Source organism: Delphinapterus leucas, chromosome 3, assembly GCF_059928025.1.
Source record: "Delphinapterus leucas isolate spDelLeu-1000000601 "Yukka" chromosome 3, BTC_Dleu_Yukka2, whole genome shotgun sequence".
Taxonomy (NCBI): domain Eukaryota; kingdom Metazoa; phylum Chordata; class Mammalia; order Artiodactyla; family Monodontidae; genus Delphinapterus; species Delphinapterus leucas.
The window spans coordinates 151232524-151252348 of NC_143131.1; the positions used below are offsets into that span (position 1 = coordinate 151232524).

The 19825-nt window shown below is 35.7% G+C and overlaps 1 long non-coding RNA gene across 1 annotated transcript in view; it reads right to left on the bottom strand.

Moving 5' to 3' along the window:
* LOC149749751 (uncharacterized) overlaps positions 1-19825 on the bottom strand; it is a 180421-nt gene that overhangs the window by 7061 nt on the left and 153535 nt on the right. The window lies entirely within an intron of this gene.

Genomic DNA, 19825 nt, shown 5'->3' on the forward strand with positions numbered 1-19825 from the left:
AGTCAGATATTCTCAAGTGACTGTCCACTCAAATGAAAAAGAGAGATTTACAAGAGGAAACTGGATACAACTGAGTGTACTTTTATTTCAACCCTTTACCTGAATGTTTTGTTTTGTTTTCAGTTCTCCACTGAAGTTGCCTACATTAATATATTTTTAAGAGCATTTCCTTAAGTTGAAGTATTCATTCAGTATATTCATTTACTATAATTGAGAAAAGCCAAATGACTTAGGCAAATTCATTTCTATATTGCCACAGCAGTGTATTGTGAACTAAATGACACCTGGCAGTTCTTTCCTCAGATACTAACTCAATTAGAAGGCAGAACAAGGATACCTACCCATTCAGGGAAGGAAAGGTCACTTAGCCTCTGTAGCTGTCTTAGGTCTCTTATCATCACAGTAACAAACTGAAGACTAAAAACCATACGATCACCTCAACAGATGCAGAAAAAGCTTTTGAAAAAATTCAATATCCATTCATGGTAAAAACTCTCCAGAAAGTGGGCATAGAGGGAACATACCTCAACATAATAAAGGCCATATATGACAAGCCCATAGCTAACATACTCAATGGTGAAAAGCTGAAAGCATTTCCCCTAAGATCAGGAACAAGACAAGGATGCCCACTCTCACCACTTTTATTGAACAGAGTTTTGGAAGTCCTAGCCACAGCAATCAGACAAGAACAAATAAATAAAAGGACTCCAAAATGGAAAGGAAAAAGTAAAACTGTCACTGTTTGCAGATGGCATGATACATAGAAAATCTGAAAGACACCATCAAAAACCTATTCGAGCTCAAACATGAACTTGGTAAATTTGCAGGATACAATAGATTTCTATATATAAATTTTGTATTTCTATACACTCACAGTGAACTATCAGAAAGAGAAATTAAGGAAACAATCCCATTTACAATCGCACAAAAATGAATAAAATACATAAGAATAAACCTGCCTAAGGAGGTAAAAGACCTGTACCCAGGAAACTATATGACACTCATAAAAGAAATGAAAGATGACACAAACAGCTGGAAAGATATACCATGGTCACGGATTGGAAGAATTAATATTGTTAAAATGACCATCATACCCAAGGAAATCTACGGATTCAATGCAGTCTGTATCAACATATCAAGGGCATTTTCCACAGACCTAGAACAAATAATTTTCAAGTTTGTATGGAAACACAAAAGATGCTGAATAGCTAAAACAGTCTTGAGAAAGAAGAACACAACTGGAGGAATCATGCTCCCTGGCTTCAGACTGTGCTACAAACCTACAGTAATCAAAACAGTAAGGCACCGGCACAAAAACATCCATCACTGGAACAGAATAGAGAGCCCAGAAAGAAACCCATGCACTTATGGTCAATGAATCTATGACAAAGGAGGCAAGAATATGCAATGGAGAAAAGTCTGGGCTTCCTTAGGGATGGTTTCATCAATTAATTTGTTTTCTTAAATGGACCATACTTTTCCATGTCTTTGTATACCTTGTGAGTTTTTTGGTTGAACATTTGGCTTTCAAATATTATAATGTGGTGTCTATGGAAATCAGATTCTCCCACTTTCCCAGGGTTTTCTGGGCTTTTGATTGTTGAAGGCTGTAGTAGTCTGTTTGTTTAGGGACCTTTCCAAACTAGCTTTGCAATGACTGTAATGACTTTGACTTTCCAAAATAGCTTTGCAATGACTCCTTATCGTATGTAGGCACTGAAGTCTCTGTCCCTTTAGTTCATGTTTAGCTAATGTTTTGACAGAGATGTCCTTGAATTCCTGCACCTAAGACAAACAAAAACAAATATACACAAGCACATCCACATGCACACTCAAAACCACACACCTCTCCCCATTGTGCAGATTGCTGGATCACTCCTTCAACATTTAGCTGACCTGCACTGAGTTCAGGGCTCAGCCCATGGTGAAAGCTTAGAGACTCCTCTGGTGTTTTCAGAACACGCATCTTATCTTGAGTATGCATGCGGCTTTCCTAATTTCTCTGGACACATGTGTACTTTTTGTATGTTCTAAGTTCCCAAAGAATCTCCCCCAACTTTTGCTCCTGCATCTTATGTGGTCTATTGTATTTCAATGCACAGTCTTCTGCCCCAGCCATCTGTGCTTTGTTAGTTCACCTTGCACTTTTTTTCAGCAATGACCGCTGCTTTTCCAGACTGTGTTCCAGGTTAGCTAAGACAGAGATAAGCATCTTGTGTCAGTCCTTCAGGTAGCTCCCAGACAGGTTACAACAGATACACATAATAATCTGAGAGTACGGTCTCTTCTGCTCCCTCCTGAAGCAGGATTGAGGGTCCCATACTACGAATGGTCTGCCGCTACTTTAAGACTATCACTGCATTAAGGCTCCACCACTTTAAGACCATCTCTACACTAACAGTGGATGGGGCAAGGGCAAGTAAAAATGCCACAAAGCTTTCCTGCCATTTTCCAATTGCCTCTTCCCTGGTTCAGTATGTGTGTGGTTGCTGTAAATCTTTGGCTGATTTCAGGACTAAGAGAAACTCAAGGAACCCCACAACAAGAAACAGTATAATCAAACTCTCAGATGCCAAAAGACAGAGAAAGAATCTTTTCTCCCAAAGGAGAAAGAAAAAACAAATTTGTTACAAAGCAGGGATCCTCAAAAAGATTCATAGCTAATTTTCTATCTGAAACCACGGAAGCAAGAGGCCAGACATATTTAAAGTGCTGAAAGAAAGAAACTGTCCACCAAGAATTCTATATTTGGCCAAAATGGTTTCAAAACTTAGGGAGAAATTAACACATTCCCAGATGAACAAAGGCTGAGGGCGTTTGTTTTACAACTTCCTAACACTGCCCTATGACAAATGCTAAATTGAACCTTCAGGTTGAAATGAAAGGACACTAGACAGCAGCTCGAAGCTGTATAAAGAAATAGAAGTCTCCAGTAAAGATAAATACATGGGCAGATACTAAAGCCAGTATTGCGCTACTGGCTTGTAACCCTACTTTTTATTTCTTACATGATTGAAAAAACAAATGCATAAAATAATTATAAGTCCATGTTATTGGGCTCACAAAGTATAAAGGTGTAATTTGTGACAACAATAATGTAAAGAGGAGGAATGGAACTGTAGAGGAACAGAGTTTCTGTGTGCTATTGAAGTTGGTTTCAATTCAAATGATATTGGTTGAACTTTAGAAGGGTAAATGTAATCTTCTTGATAACCACAAAGAAAATATCAATAGACTATATGCAAAAAGAAATGAAAAAGGGATCAAGAGTTCACTACAAGAAAATCGGCAAACCACAGAAGAAGTCAGTAATGGAGTAAATAAGCGGCAAAAAATGCATAAGACATACAGAAAACAACCAGGAAACAGACAGAATTAAGTTCTTCCTCATCAGTAATTTTTGAAAAAGTAAGTGGATTAAGCTCTCCAATAAACATGTACATATTGGCCAATGGACTTTAAAAACAACCATAATCCAAGTATATGCTGTCCGCAAAAAACTCACTTGATTACAAGAGACACAAGTTGGTTGAAAGTTAAAGCATAGAATAAAATATCCCATGCAAATAGTAACAAAAAGAAAGAAAGAGAGAGAGAGAAAAAGAAAGGAAGGAAGGAAGGAAGGAAGGAAGGAAGGAAGGAAGGAAGGAAGGAAGGAAGGAAGGAAGATAGATCTGGGATGGCTACGTTAATATCACACAAAATAAACTTTAAATCAAAAACTATCACAAGAGGAAAAGGAGGCCACTATATGTTGATAACAAGTTCAATCTATCAAGAAGATATAACAACTATAAACATATATGTACCAAACATCCCCCAAATATGTGAAGCAGACATTGACAGAATTGAAGGAAGAAATAGATAGTTCTAAAATAATAGTTGGAGATCAATACCTTGCTTTCAATAATGGATAACACATCTAGACAGAAGATCAGTAGAGAGGTAGGGGGACTGAATAACACATTTAACCAACTAAACCTAACAGCCATATATAGATCACTCCACTCAACAACAGCAGAATACACATTTTTATCAAGTACACATGGAACATTCTCCAGGAAAGACCATATGTTACGCCACAATACAAGTACCAATACATTTTTAAGAAACTGAAATCATACAAAGTATCTTCTTTAACCACAGTGAAAGGAAGGTAGAAATCAATAACAGACCATTGGTAGCCATTTCCCATCATGCCTGCCACACATGATATAAAGCAATGAAGGGAAAAACATAATTGACCATTTAGAAAAGTGGGAAAGAGGACATATCATTGACACAGAGTGTGTGCTGTTTCCCGTTGTCAGGGATAGAAATAAATTAGCATCAATTATTCATTAGTGTGTTAATTTCTTGGTCAATCATTGGGCAGCCAGTGTTTCTGCCTGATGGGAAGATTTCCTATACTCAGTGTTGAGTGCAGACAACCTTGAAAGGGACATTTAAAAGGATTATACTGTGATGGGCTTAGCAGTACTCTTCCTCCTATGCCAGTATTTAGGCTGGGGTATTTCCATGCAGTGTGTACAATCGTAGGCCCCAGGTCACCAGAATTTAGTTGGATTCGTTTTGTTAATACATTCCTTCAGTACTTTGTCTTTTATTTGACTGTTGCACTTACTTCATTCTTTATTATCACTGCGAAACAACTTTGTTTCCTGTTCAGATGCCAAAAAGTGGGTATCAATACCTCCTGAGTTTTACACACCACAGATCTGTTTTACATATCAGAGACAGAGACAGCAACTATTTCCAATGACTTTGAGACATACTTTGAACATGTGATTAACATGTTGAGTGTTGAAATGTGTGTCGAGCTCATTATACTTGCTCTAAAAGGTTTCAAACTGCAAAGATTTAAAAATCTTTATGTTTGAATAGTTTTCCTGTGCTGTCCCTTTGTGTCAGACTGTTAATGTGCAGTCTGGCACCTTCAAATAACGTGGCTTTGTAACCAATTATTTACATGTTGTTTTATTCACAATCTTTTTTTTAAAAATAAATTTATTTATTATTTATTTTTGGCTGTGTTAGGTCTTTGTTGCTGCACATGGGCTTTCTCCAGTTGGGGCGAGTGGGGGCTACTCTACATTGTGGTATGCGGGCTCCTCATTGCTGTGGCTTCTCTCGTTGCAGAGCACGGGCTCTAGGCGCTGGGGTTCCAGTAGTTGTGGCACGCGGGCTTCAGTAGTTGTGGCTCATTGGCCCTAGAGCACAGGCTCAGTAGTTGTGGCGCACGGGCTTAGTTGCTCCGCGGCATGTGGGATCCTCCCAGACCAGGGCTCGAACCCATGTCCCCTGAACTGGCAGGCGGATTCCCAACCACTGTGCCACCAGGGAAGTCCCCACACAGAGAATCTTAAGGTCAAAACATACAACTCGATTAACTACACGTCCTCCTGTTCACATTTCCCTCATCTTTTCTTCATCTTCTGTCTATGTTTCCTTGGCCCTGTTTATATTAAGTGCTTTTGCCATTATATTTGATTGTCTGTATTCCGCTGAGATACCACAATGCTTTATGAGACACGGTAGGATATAAATGCATTTAAGTTATATATATATATATATATATATATATATATATATATATATATAGTTTGCTTGAGTGCAGTGTTTTTTGTTTTCTGTACTGAATTCATTAGCATGGGTTGGTATAAAATTTAGCATAGGTCAATATGTAATTTGTAAACTAATAAGGTCTTAAAAGTGAGGAATTAAGTCTTTTAAATATAATTATTTATTGTAAAGAGCAGAATAGCATACATAAACAGGTACCTAAGGAAAACTTGTATTCTAATATGGAACTCTCATGAACACCATTTTTTTTTCTTCTAATGGTATGATAGTAGGCCATTTGATTATTTCTATTTTTATGGCTTTACCTTTAGAACAATGAAATATTCGTAAATTTTAAAAAGTATTTTTCTTTATTTGATGCGGGTGGGATACTGGAGAAATGAAAGGTCAAACACCTATTGAGGAATCCATACTTGTCTATATATTGTGTACTTTTATTTCAAGAACTGATTTAAAATTCCTAAAAGGATGCTATAATAAGTTATTATGCCATTTTACAGACTGAATTAAGTGAATTTCAGGGAGGTATGAAACTTGCCTAAGGCTATCCAGCTGCCAAGTGGTAGAAGTGAGAATTAAATCCAGGTATACCTATCGCCAAAGTTTCTGCTCATCTCTTTACATCATCCACTTTTAATAGCCAATGCGCTCCTGCTTACAAATATGACTGAGGTTTCCAGACAGTCAACAGTCCTTTTTAATCAGATAGAAAAATTACTGTTGATTCTCTAAAGACATATTCCTTTTCCATTAAGTGACTTTAGTTGTTCAAATAATACTTCCAGACAGCAGTAATCATACAGTTGGAGACTAAGAACAGAACTCAGGGATGTGTCTAGCAGTCAGTAAAGACCAACTGGGCTCACTGATGATATTTACGGTCATTTCCTCTAGACTAACATAATCTTATTAATAAGACCCTAATAATTCACAGTACTGCCCTTGCCTGATTGTTTGTTCTTCTCCCTCTATCACTCTCTCTTTCCCCATATTATTATTATTTTTGGCAATTTTTGGTGAATTAAATTCAGGGATTAGTATTCAGGAGTACTCGTCACAAAAGCAGAGAATCTTAGCTCACACCAAAGGAAAAAAAGAGAGAAAAAGTATAAATTATATGAATACACACACATACACACATGTGCCAACTATATGTTGCACTTCTCCAAAATCTATTCAGTATCTGTACATTTACTGTATATTAGCAGTAAGACCAGAAATGAGCGTAACGCTCTGTTTACAAGGCACAGAAAACAGACCCAAATATGGAAATTACTAGCAATGAGAATGGGGAAGAAAGACTACAACAAGGAATGTAGATGATATTTTTGTTTCCTAGCTATGATGCCAAATATTGAACTTTCAACTTGAGACAAGGAGGCCACAAAAAGTTGTATTAGTTTCCTAGAGCTGCCATGACAAAGTACCAGGGACTGAGGAGGTTAAACAACAGAAATTTACTCACTCACAGGTCTAGAGGCTAGAAATCTGAGATAAGGTGTCAGCAGGATTGATTTCTTCTCAAGTATCTCTTCTTGGTTTGTACATGCCATGTTTTCCTTTTGTCTTCACATGGTCTTCTCTCTGTGCATGTCTGTGTCCTAATATTTTCTTTTTATAAGGACACCAGTCATATTGGATTAGAGCCCACCCATTTGACCTCATTTGACCTCAATTACCTATGTAAGGGCCTTATCTCCAAATACAGTCATATTACGAGGTATTGGGGGTTAAGACTTCCACATATTAACTTGAGCAGGACACAATTCAGCTGATAATAGAAGATAAGAGTAATTTAAGCAAGTAAGTAACTGTTGTTTACAGTGAGTTGCTTAAGGATATGAATTTACTCAAGAAAAACAAGAAGAAATTATGTAACACTGTATGTTATACAAAGATATTAAATTAATCATCATAACATCCTGTGAGATGGGCATTAAATTAGACTAAGCAAGATTAAGCAACTTATCCAGAATTGTAGAGTTGGTACTTTCCAGAATTTAAACCAGGTATTTTCCCAGTTCCATTCTACATTATATATTCATTTCATTATTTGAAATGAATTTTGAGTCTTCATTTTGCTTAGTTTCTGAAGTTACATGGGGATAGAATGGAGTTGGATATTTTCAGTGACATTCACACATGGGGAAGGAAATTGAGTCCAGAAGCTTCAGCAATGTTTCCATGGAGAGCACTAACAACAGAACCAGAAACACCGTTATCCTTTTGGTTCAGTGATCTTTCCTGAAGCACTACAAGAATCAATTTTAAGAAGCCCAGTGTTTTCCAAACTTTCACCAATGGGCTCTGTAGGGTCCTCTAACAGTATCTAAGAGACTAACTAGTTTCTCATCCCAAGCCACTTAAGACAAGGAGTTCTGATTGTTCTCTGTGAGGAAATCAAGTGACAATCATAGCTGGTGATTTAGGATAGTTTCTTCAGGGCCCAGGCAAAACCTAATACACAGTAATAATCATTGTTAACTGCATCTTTGACAAGGATTAATCAGGTATCAAAGAGGTCTATAAATTGGCAGAAATTATGATCAAAGAGAAACATAGACCACAGATATTTAATTAATGCTCAATTATTTATGAGTTTAACTTTGGTTAACCTAATTTTCCTTCTTCTAGACAATTTCCAATTCGTCTCCACAAAGAGACCAGAATAAGCACCTTCCAATACAAGATTTATTGTGTTGCTTTAATTTAAAGCATACAGTGACTTCTACATTCACTCCACCAAGTTTTGCCAGGGGAGAAAAGGAGACGTTATATTTTGTCTTGAATTAGATATGCCACCATACTTGACTTAGCTTGTCCCACCGGAAGCACTTTGAGGGCAGATTCTACAGTCTTGTCTTACATCCTCTACGGAATCAAGCCAAGGGAATCACACACAGTTACAGCTGGAAAAACATTTGTTCTGGGTTAATACTTTTAGCCTTTACCACCAAGACTTTATCACCAAGACCTATCTTTACAGTCTCTAAACAGGAGACCTTCTTGCCTTCCCTTTTCATATTGACTAGGAAGGTAAAGGGAAGAACTGAGAAGTACCCAAAGTCAGCTAGCAGCCAGCACGGATAAATCATCTGTGGAGATATTGTTTCTTTCAAAAGATATAAACATAAGAGGAAGTCCTAGTGTTTGAAACAACTGTGAATAATAAAATTCCATGAAAACCTAGAACTCCAGATGCAGATCAGTAACATATTGGTTAAATAAGCTGTTATGTTCATGCAATGGACAAGTGCACATACATTAAGAAGAACGAGATACTCTTTTCTATGAGATTCTCTTTTCACTGAACTCATCAGTGCTGCAAAAACAATGTTACATAATACTTTTTCTTTAACATTATATCAGGCATCCTCCTCTTGTCCTGCATTTATTGCCAGTGTCACTAAAGTCTACCACTTACCTCTTTCTCTTTTAGACATATAATTTCTTCTTATTTTGGAAGCATTCATCAATCCCTATTTTACTCTTTCTTTTAAATTACAAATGAATATTGAATTTTATAAAATATCTTTTGGGGGATATTTCAAGTGATTGTATAGTTTTGCTCTCCTTTGACCTTGTTATATGGTAAATTATAGTTTGTTATTTTATATTATGTTATTTATCATATATTGTATTCTGTTTACTAATGACATTTATTATATTATAATTACATTATTTTTAAGGTAGCATTTTGTTTTAGATAGACAAAACAACCAGTGGAATAGGAAGCATCTTAAAATTAGATGCAAGAGCATAAGGGAATTGAGATGAAAATAAAATTCACGTTTTGGATCAGCAAAAATTATTCAACAAAAGTGGGAAAATATAGCTATCATAGAATTAGTAAATTCTAGATACAGCAACGAGTTAAAAGTTAAAAAATAATGAAAGTGTAAAAGTATCAGAAACCTGGGAGACTTGAAATAAATTATTCATGAGGAATACCTTTCTAAGATACAAAGAAAAAAGGATACATTTAATTATATAAGAATTAAAATTCTCCTCATGGCAAAATGCACTACAAAGGTCAGAAAACAAGCCAAAGAAATTGGGAAATATATTTAGAAATGGATATGCCTTCTTTACAACTTTTGAGAGAAGCACATGTTTCTTTTTCCTTTAACCTGTTATGTGGGTATTAATCTATAATGTAAGTGCATGGTTCCTTTCCTTTAACCTGTAATGTGAGATTTAATCTATATGGTAAGTGCATGGTTCCTTTCCTTTCATCTGTAATGTGAGTGTCAACATGGGGCACTGTTTCCAAGCACAGACTTTGGATGTTCCTGTACTGGTCCCGTCACTGACCATCCACAAAAACTTACAAATGTTGCTTTCCTTTCCTGGGGGTTAGAGTCTTAGCTAAGAAATGGAAGCAAAATAGAACTTTCCCCCAGGGATGATAGAAGGTTTAAAGGAGTAAATATGTAAGTGACTTGGCACAGTGCCTACTACAAGAGAGATCAATATAAGTACTTACCAATTTTTTAAAGAGACAGATGAAAGAAATAAAATGTGGTGATTTCAATCTATTGATATATATTCTTGACATTAAACTACCTTTTCATTCATTGGATGACCTAACTTGCTCATGCTTTTTCTTACTCTAGTGAACTTGGGTAGCTAATATCATAGTTTTAAATTTTTCCTTTTATATTTACAAGTAAATTTGACCTGTAAATTTCTTTTTCCTTACAGTCCTAATCTGTTTTCAGTATTAGGATTATATAGACTTCATAAGATGAATAAAGGCGCATTCTTCCTTTGCTACTCTCTAGAAGTTTTTCTTTGTTAATATTGATGTTATCTGTTTAACAGAAGTTTGATAGAATTCACCTCCCAAATGATCTGGCCGGGTCTGGTATTTTCTTGGTGAAAGATTGTAAACTATTGACTTAATTCCTTTACTGGTGCAAGAACTCCAGCTACAAATTTCCTCTTGTGTCAGTTTTGGTAAACTTTAGGAGCTAGGAAATTGTCCACTTTACAGAAATGTTCAAATTTACTGGCATTTCATATATTCTCTGTTTGTACTCTCTGCTATAACATTGTCCTGATTCTTTCTGTATATTATTTACTTACGTTTTTGTTTTGCCTAATCAAAGTTTTGTTTTTTTAAATCTTTTCAAAGAATATTCTTTTGACTTACTAAATCACCTCAATTTTTTACTTTTTTCTGTTTTATTAAGTTCTGCTCATATCTTTATTGTCTATTTTTCTATGTTCTCAGGGTTTATTGTTTTACTCTTCTGATGTCAATTAAAACACTTGGTTATTCATTTTAATAAATCTTTTTACTTATAAATAGTTGAACTTTTTGAAGGTTCCAGCTTAGTTGTACGTATCTAAGGGTCAGCTCCTCCTCATAGTTGCTGGCCTAAGGCTTAGTTCACCCTATAGCAATGTATATATTGACATTTTTTCCCCTCGACTTTCTGTGTTTTGCTACTTCTCACTTTTCTTTGCAGAGAAGCCCTTTGAAATACCCTCAACTTATTTTACAGCCAATAAGTCTTTAAAATACTGTGTATTTTTTAAGATAAATCAACTTATATAATTAGGCAGGAAATCTGATCTGCCATATTTTAAAAAACAGCATCATTTCACTCTTCTCCACGATTAATCTGCTGTATTACACGACCTTCGAGTTTTTAGCTTTATCAATGACATGTATTTTAAAAATGTTTGAAAGATCCTACCCAGTCTTTTAAAACATCCTTGCTCCTTGTTTCAGTTCTAGTTTTATGTATATGTTCTGCCTGGCACCTGATTATTCCAACATCTGATGGATGGCCTTGGGAATTTCATTCTGGTATTGATTGTTTTTGCTGATTCTCTCCACTTGGAGCTGATTTCTTCATTATTGTGTAAATTTAGATCATGAGCTCACGTTTAGCTAAACTTTATCTGTGGGAACGCTATAGGCCTGTGTTGAGGGTCTACCTCTCCAGAAAGGGTTTAGTTTTGTGTTTGGGATACCACCGATTTGGGAGCATTTTAAGTTAATTTCTTGGCTTCTGTTTGCAAGACCGCAAATAAATTTGCAACCCAAACACTGTGAACACAGATCGGCGGTTCAGAATTCTCAAGATTTCCTACCTGTTTCCTACCCAGAGCAGAGGCCAAGAGAATTTGCTCTTAGTCTCCCTTTGCCAGCAGATATTTTTTTCTCCTGGCACACCCTTTCATTAAAGGTGAAGCTAGGGATAGATAGGTTTAGTTCTAACTTCCCATCTAGTAGGGATGGAGTCTTACCTCCTGCCTCCCATGTGGTCATGGCCATTTAAAAACAAGTCTCTATACCAGGTGTGTCATTCAACTACGGCCTGTATTCCAAATCCAGACAGCTGCCTATTTTTTATGGCCTATGAGCTAGGAATAATTTTCACGTTTTAACTGGTAACATTTTAAATGGTTACCTAAGTACCTAAATAATATCCTCAATTTTGCCTCTTTGGTCTACAAAGCCTAAAATATTTGCCATTTGGCTCCATAAAAACAGGATTTCCAGCTTCTGTTCTAAGCTATCAAGATCTTCAATCCACTCTTAATAGAGCTATAACTCTTACACATGTACCACCCTTCCTTCATGGGTCCTGGAAATTTCGACTGCACACTTCCAAAATCAACCACGCACTTAAAAATAAGTTGTGTACATTTAACCTAGCATACCTAACCCATTTCTTTTAGGAGAGTTTTTCAAGTAATCTTGCCCACCGTATTCTTCAGAACTTCATTAATAATGGCAAAAGACTGGGCTTACCTGGTGGCGCAGTGGTTGAGAGTCCGCCTGCCGATGCAGGGGACACGGGTTCGTGCCCCGGTCTGGGAAGATCTCACATGCCGCGGAGCGGCTGGGCCCGTGAGCCATGGCCGCTGAGCCTGTGCGTCCGGAGCCTGTGCTCCGCAACGGGAGAGGCCGCAACAGTGAGAGGCCTACGTACCAAAAAAAAAAAACAAACATAAAACAAAAAAAGGCAAAAAATTAAAACAACTTAACATTCAACAAAAATGGGAAATGTTCATAACAATTATAGAAGCACATACAGTAGAAAACTATAAACTGTTATTGAAACAGTGAGACATAACTTTTTATTCTTAGAGAACTATGTTTATTTAGGTCCCTTTTGTTTAAATAAGTATATTTCTGTGTATGTATGTATACAGTCATGTATTGATATACACATACATTGTTTGTATGATATATTTATATAAACATATGAAATACATACCTATACACATACCTTTGATTTATATTTGTATACATACACAGGAATATAATTATATATTACATATTTATATACATTGAACTGAAAACTGGTAGTATACATGTATATCGTGTATAAATGTGTGTCTACGTGCATGTGTAGAAAAGCCGGTTGAGAGATATGGAAGCATGAGTTAGACAGGGTTCAAGATTTTAAAAGTAGTTATGTGTAGGTAGTGAGGTTAAGGCCCATTTGATTGAAAATATTGCATATTTTTACATCAATTGTTATGATGACCAGATTCCTATGTAAATAAAATTATAAATAGCTATACACACTCGTATGTGTAATGTATAACTAAAAGATATATAGTTTTATATATGTATTATATTTATATTATATAATACAATTATACTAATACATTATATATTGTGTTATATAGAATATATTAACTATAGTGTATTATATCAGATAATAATATATATTTATATATTATGATATAATTGTTTTATAATCAATATTACAGGATATATCATATTAATATTATGAACATATTAACCATAGAAATACATTTCATTACTCATATATTTTGTATATAATATATGCTAGGCAAAAATATATATTAATATAATACATAATTGTTATACACTAATATAAATATTAGTATATTACAACTATACATCAATATAATATTTAATATTGGTATACTTATATTATTTTCAATATATACAGAGCTAATGCTCTTTAAAGCCATCTGCTACAAGTAGAATAAGACCAGGAGTATGGCCAAAGCAAATTGTAAAAATATTAGATTACTTATATTCATTTAAATGTCATTTTCCTGGAATCTGCATCTGGCTACTAGAGAGGACACACAGCAAAATCAACAAAAAGTGCCCAGGACATAGGATCCTTTATTCATTGGAACCTCAAAGGAAACACAGTGCTATTCAGTCCCCCTTCAAAGAGCCAAGAGCAAACCTTGAAGCACCCAGTAAAAGCCAATTCAAACAAAAAAGCTTTTCCACTTAAACTGGAAGAAGTTAAGTTCCCAAGAGACCCCCTACATCAACCACTGAAGCTCATTTGGCAGTAAAAACAATAATGTTCACCGAACAACAAGAAACGCAAAACAATAGGTGTTTTACCAAAAACACAAAAAAGCAGCTAATTAGTGTCTTTCCTGTTTGAAAGAAGGGGGTGGGAAGTGGGCAGAAGACCTGATAGCAAAGATAAAAAGAAAAGGAAAAGGAAAATAACAGTTTCCAGTTTGACACTCAAGCTGTCTTCTGCATCCATTTCGTCAAGACCACCAAGTCAATGTGGAGGCTTTTTCCTCCTTCCCTTTTCTTTTCATGAGACCGATCACAACCAGCACTGCAGGTTCCATCCAATTAAGGAATGCTGTTGCCTACATGTGTGAATGAGCTGTGAGTAAAGTACTGAAGTAGAGGACACCTAAAGTGAAACGTCTTCATGAATGTCCACGTGGCTGAGCAGCAAGCTAACCTTTCACAGATGTGCTAAAGAAGAAGAGTTGGGTTTTATCTTATTTACTTTTCCCTGGACTGTGTTGAATGACTGTCATCGACAAGTTCAGGCTACTTTTTGCTGAGGATTAATGCACTGGGAGAGCTGAGAGAACACTGAACAGTACAGCTGTCTTTTTCTTGACCAGTTCACCTTAGTTTCCCAAACTCTAAGTCTTTCCCTAATTCCTTCTCCTTTTTATTGTAGTAAAATGAACATAACACAAAATCCACCATTTTGATCATTTTACAATTCACTGTACCATTCCGTGGAATTTACTACTGTCACAATGTTGTGCAACTATCACCACTGTCCAACTACAAAACATTTTCACCACCCCAAGAGGAAACATACACCCATTTTGAGGAGTCATTCCCTATTTCCCTCTCTTCCAAACCCCTGGAAACCACTAATGTATAATATTTTCCGTGTGTATGGATTTGCCACTGCTGGATATTTCATAAATATGGAACCATACAATATAGAGCCTTTCGTGCCTGACTTCTTTCACTTAGTTGCATCCATGATGTAGCATGTATCAGTAATCCATTCACTTTTATGGCTGAATTCCCTGATCCTGTTTTCTTCATACTGTTTGAATACAAAATTTAAAATAAGTTGAGAGTGAAGCTCTGTTTTAAGGGCACATCTACGAGGCCAATTCTTTTAAAAAAGGTGAAAATGGAGATATTGTTGTGAAATGATAATCGTTGAGAAGCCTCAGCCAATTTGATAATGAAAAGTTTGGGAAATGTTGCAAAAAATTATCTGCTTTATATTAAAAGCCTTTTAAGCAAGGATTCAGGAGATTGTCTTTTTCTTGCAGGTAACTTAAATGAGTCAGAAGGAAATAACTGCCCTTTAAAACAGATTTTGAAAGGATTCTATTTATTCTTAATAGACGAATGGGAGTACAGGTAGTTCACATCCAATATGGACTCCCTGTCCAAACACTGTTTATCGTTTTAGCCACCACTATCGAATTATATTTCTTGAGAGTAAGGCAGCTCAATTCCTGTATATTACTTTATTTTTTCCTGCATATTACTTTTTAAAATTCATCTATCAAATTATCAAATTCATCAATCCATTAATACAGTATAAACAAGAGATGTTCATGTTTCAGTGCAGTTCAAATATCAGGTATAAAGAACCACCAGCAAGAAAAAGAATCCTATATCTCTTGCCAGAATGTGGTCAGCTCTGGCGTGCTTTGCTAGCTGAAACACACTTTCATTGTTAAGAGGATAGAGGCTGTTTAAGAGGGATGAGAGCCAAAAAATGTTAACTACGTGTATGTGTTAAGAACAGTGCTAGGTTATCTCATATTCTATATCAGCCAAGGCTCACCATTTTACATATGTGAAAAGCGAAGTTAAAAGTGTTTTAGTAGGGCTTCCCTGGTGGCGCAGTGGTTAAGAATCTGCCTGCCAGTGCAGGGGACGCGGGTTTGAGCCCTGGTCCGGGAAGCTCCCACATGCCACGGAGCAACTAAGAGCATGTGCCACAACTACCGAGCCTGCACTCTAGAGCCCGTGAACCACAACTACTGAAGCCCACACACCTAGACCCCGCGCTCAGCAACAAAGAGAAGCCACCACATTGAGAAGCCCGCACACCGTAACAAAGAGTAGCCCCCGCTCACCGCAACTAGAGAAAGCCCGCGCATAGCAAGGAAGAGCCAACGCAGCCAAAAATAAATCTATTTTTAAAAAAAAAAAGTGTTTTAGTAACTTCCTAAAAGGCACGCAATCAGTAAACTTGAGCAAGAATTCAATCCCAAATCTGTCACACTGAAGTTTAAGCTAATACATGAGATTAATAAAAACAGCACTAAATTAAAAGTTCAGAGATATTTTTAATTTCATACTCTTTCACTAACGCTCTTTGGAGAGAAATCATTTCTTTTATATGGGCCTTAGTTTTCACAACTATAATAGTTGGAAGCTTGACTAGATGATCTGTATGTAGTCTTCCAATTCTAAAATGTTCCACTCATTTGGATTCCTACAATAATTGCCCTTGCAATACATGCATGCTGCCACCAAGTAGCCGTACAGACTATTAGTTCCTTTTATATCCCTAGTGGGGAGTGCATTTTGACATCAGACTTACCAGTCAATAGTACAACCTGTTACTATAACTATAAAATAACAAAATAATCTGGTATTATTTCCTGTAAAGCAGAAGCTTTACATTGTCTGTGAATCATATCAGAATCAGCTGTAGGTTTGTTTTGTTGTGTTTTAACATATTTATTGGAGTATAATTGCTTTACAATGGTGTGCTAGTTTCTGCTTTATAACACCTGTAGGTTTTTAAACATAGAGGAAATCCATAACCCATTGAATGAGAATCTTCAGAGACAGGACATGGGCATCTGGATTTTTGGGCTCCCATCATCCGTATATTTTATTTTATTTTTTGCCTATGTACAATATTTGTCACATCCTCTTGAATCTTTAAATGTTTCTTTTTGTTTTAAAATTTTAGAATATTCCATAATCTTCACCTACTTTTCATAAGGTGTTATCTGTTATGTTTATTCGATCTTGTGCTTCTCCTGGTTAAGTCTTCTTTTTTTCCTTTTTTTTTGGGGGGGGGGCCCTGCCTCATGGCTTGCAGGATCTTAGTTCCCTGACCGGGAATTGGACCCCAGGGCCCCAGCAGTGAAAACGCCAAGTTCTAACCACTGGACCACCAGGGAAGTCCCAAGACTTCTGTTTTAAATGACTTTTTTTCCCACTCTAATTCATTCCTGGGATCAGTTTCATGTTTGAACATTAAACCAACCTTGCATTACTAGAATAAAGCTACTTTGATTGTGATATATGATTGTTTTACATACCATGGATACAGTTTGTGCTTCTGTTTACACATTTTGCATGCATGTTCAAAAGAGAAATTGGCCTGTGATTCTATTCTTGTAATATTCCTTTTAGTTTTGATCTGAAGCTTATGTCGGCCTTATAAACATTTTGAGCAATATATACTTTTCTGTTTCCTGGAAGATTTTTATGTAAGATTACCAATATTTCTTCCCTAAATATTTGGAAGAATTTACTTGGAAAGCCATTTATCCCTGGAAATCATCTTCTGTAAAGGTACTTAATTATAAAAACAACTTTTGCAGTAGATATAGGGTTTTTAGATATTTTTTCTTTCTTGGGTTAGTCTTGTTAGCTTGCATTTTTAATGAATTTGTCATTTTCGATGAATTTTCAAATTTATAAATATAAAATTATCATAATTTTAACAGCTTTATTGGGATGTAATTTACATACCATAATTTCAACACATTAATGTATACAATTCAGTGGTTCTCAGTGTAACCACTAAAAGACTTGTGTAAGCATCACCAGAATCCAATTTTAGATTTCTGTCCCCCCACAAAAAAACCATTACACATTAACAAGCTTTCTTCAATCTCCTCAACCCTCTCAGCCCTAGGCAACCACTCATCTACTTCCTGTCTCTACAGATTTGCTATTCTGGGCATTTCATATAAATGGGACCGTACAATATGTGATCTTTTGTGAGTGGCTGCTTTTACTTTACATAATGCTTTCATGGTTCGTCCATGTTGTAACATGGATCAATAGATCATTCCTTTCTATAGCTGAATGCTATTCTATTGTGTGGATATTCCACATTTTGTTTATTCATTTATCCGGTTGTCATTCGAATTATTTCCACCTTTTGTTTTTAGAAATATGCTTCTATGAACATTCACGTAGAAGCTTTTGTGCAGACATAAGTTTTTATTTCTCTTAGGTATATATTTAGTAGTGGAACTGCTGGGTCACAGGGTAACTCTATGTTTAACACTTGCAGGAACTCTCAAGCTGTTTTGTAAAATGGCCGCACCATTTTACATTCCCACCAGCAATGTATGTGGGTTTCAATCTCTTCTCTTACAGCCTAGCATGTCATCTATGCTGGAAAACGTTTCACATGTAGTTGAGCAGGATGAGTATTTTACTGTTTGGTTGAGTGTTCTGTAAACATTTATTAGGTCTTGTTAATTCATAGTCTCGTCCAAGTCTTCTATATCTTTGTTGACCTTCTGCCTAACTGTTCTATCCATTATTGACTGTGGAGTACTGAAGCCTCTACCTAATGTTGTGCAATTATCTATTTCTTCCTTCAATTCTTCATGGATTTTGGTATTTTCTTCTTCATGTACTTTGGTTTTACCTTATTCAGGGCAAATATGTTAAAGATTTTTGTATCTTCCCTTTCTTTATCATAAAATGTCCCTTTTCATAGCTAGTAACTTTTTTGTTTGTTTTAAAGTCTATTTTTTCTGGTATTAGTATAGCCACTTCAGCAATGCTTACGGTTGCCATTTGCATGATGTATATTTTTTCATCCTTTTACTTGGTACACATTAGACTTTTGAATCCAAGCAGTGCCTGCTATAGAAAACATCTTTTAATACCCAGTTCGACAATATCTGCCTTTTGATTGTATTGTTTAATTCATTTACATTTAGTTTTTATTATTGATATGGTAGGATTTATTTATGTCTATCATTTTACCTTTGGTTTTCTACATGTCTCATGTTTTTGCTTTTTTGTTATTGTTCCTCCATTTTCCTTTTATAGTAAGTAGATATTTTCTACTGTAACATGTAATTCCTTTAATGATTTTTAACCACATTGTTTGAGTAATGGCTGCACTAGGGCTTATGTAATACATCTCAGAATCTCTTCAGATTTTTACTAGGTTCATTCCAGATAGAAACAGAAACTGTACTTTTATAGAGCTGTATGCCTTCCCCTCTTTTTTGTTTTTATTACATTTATATATGTTACATACTTAACATATTATAATAATTACTTCTCACAAGCTTATTTTTTCAAAGAGCTTAGAGAAGAAAGTTGAGCAAATAAATATTTTTGAGTTTGTCGGGTTAATCTATTTACCATTTCTGGTTCTCTTCCTTTCTTCCTGCGGATTCAGCTTATGATCTACTGTCATTTTTATTCTAACACAGCTTTGTTCTCACTGCCTTCGTTGTGCCATATCATCAAATATATGATCTTTTTTTATGTTATATAGAGAACAATCCAAATATAGTCATATTGTTTAGGCACTTACTTTTTAAATTAGTTAAGAGAAGAAAGGAGAAGAAATTTGAAATTACAGTATCTTTTATAATTCCCTACACAACTGCTCTAGTCAGCATTCTTTGTTTTGTTTTTATGGCTTGAGTTACTGTCTGCTATCATCTGAAGAACTTCCACTAGTATTGCTTGTGAAGCCCGTCTGCTAACAATGAACTCACTCAGTTTCTTTTTCTGTTTCTGAGTTATGGTGAAGTATTGATGATAAGTTGTGGAGTGGTAGGAAAAACTAAAATGCGATGTGCTGTATGATGTATGTTTCACTGAAGTGTCTTGGTCAAATACTAATGATTTATGATAGAAATCACATAAAGCAAGCATCACAATTCTCCAGGAATGTTCTGTAGAATGCTAATGTTAATGATGAAT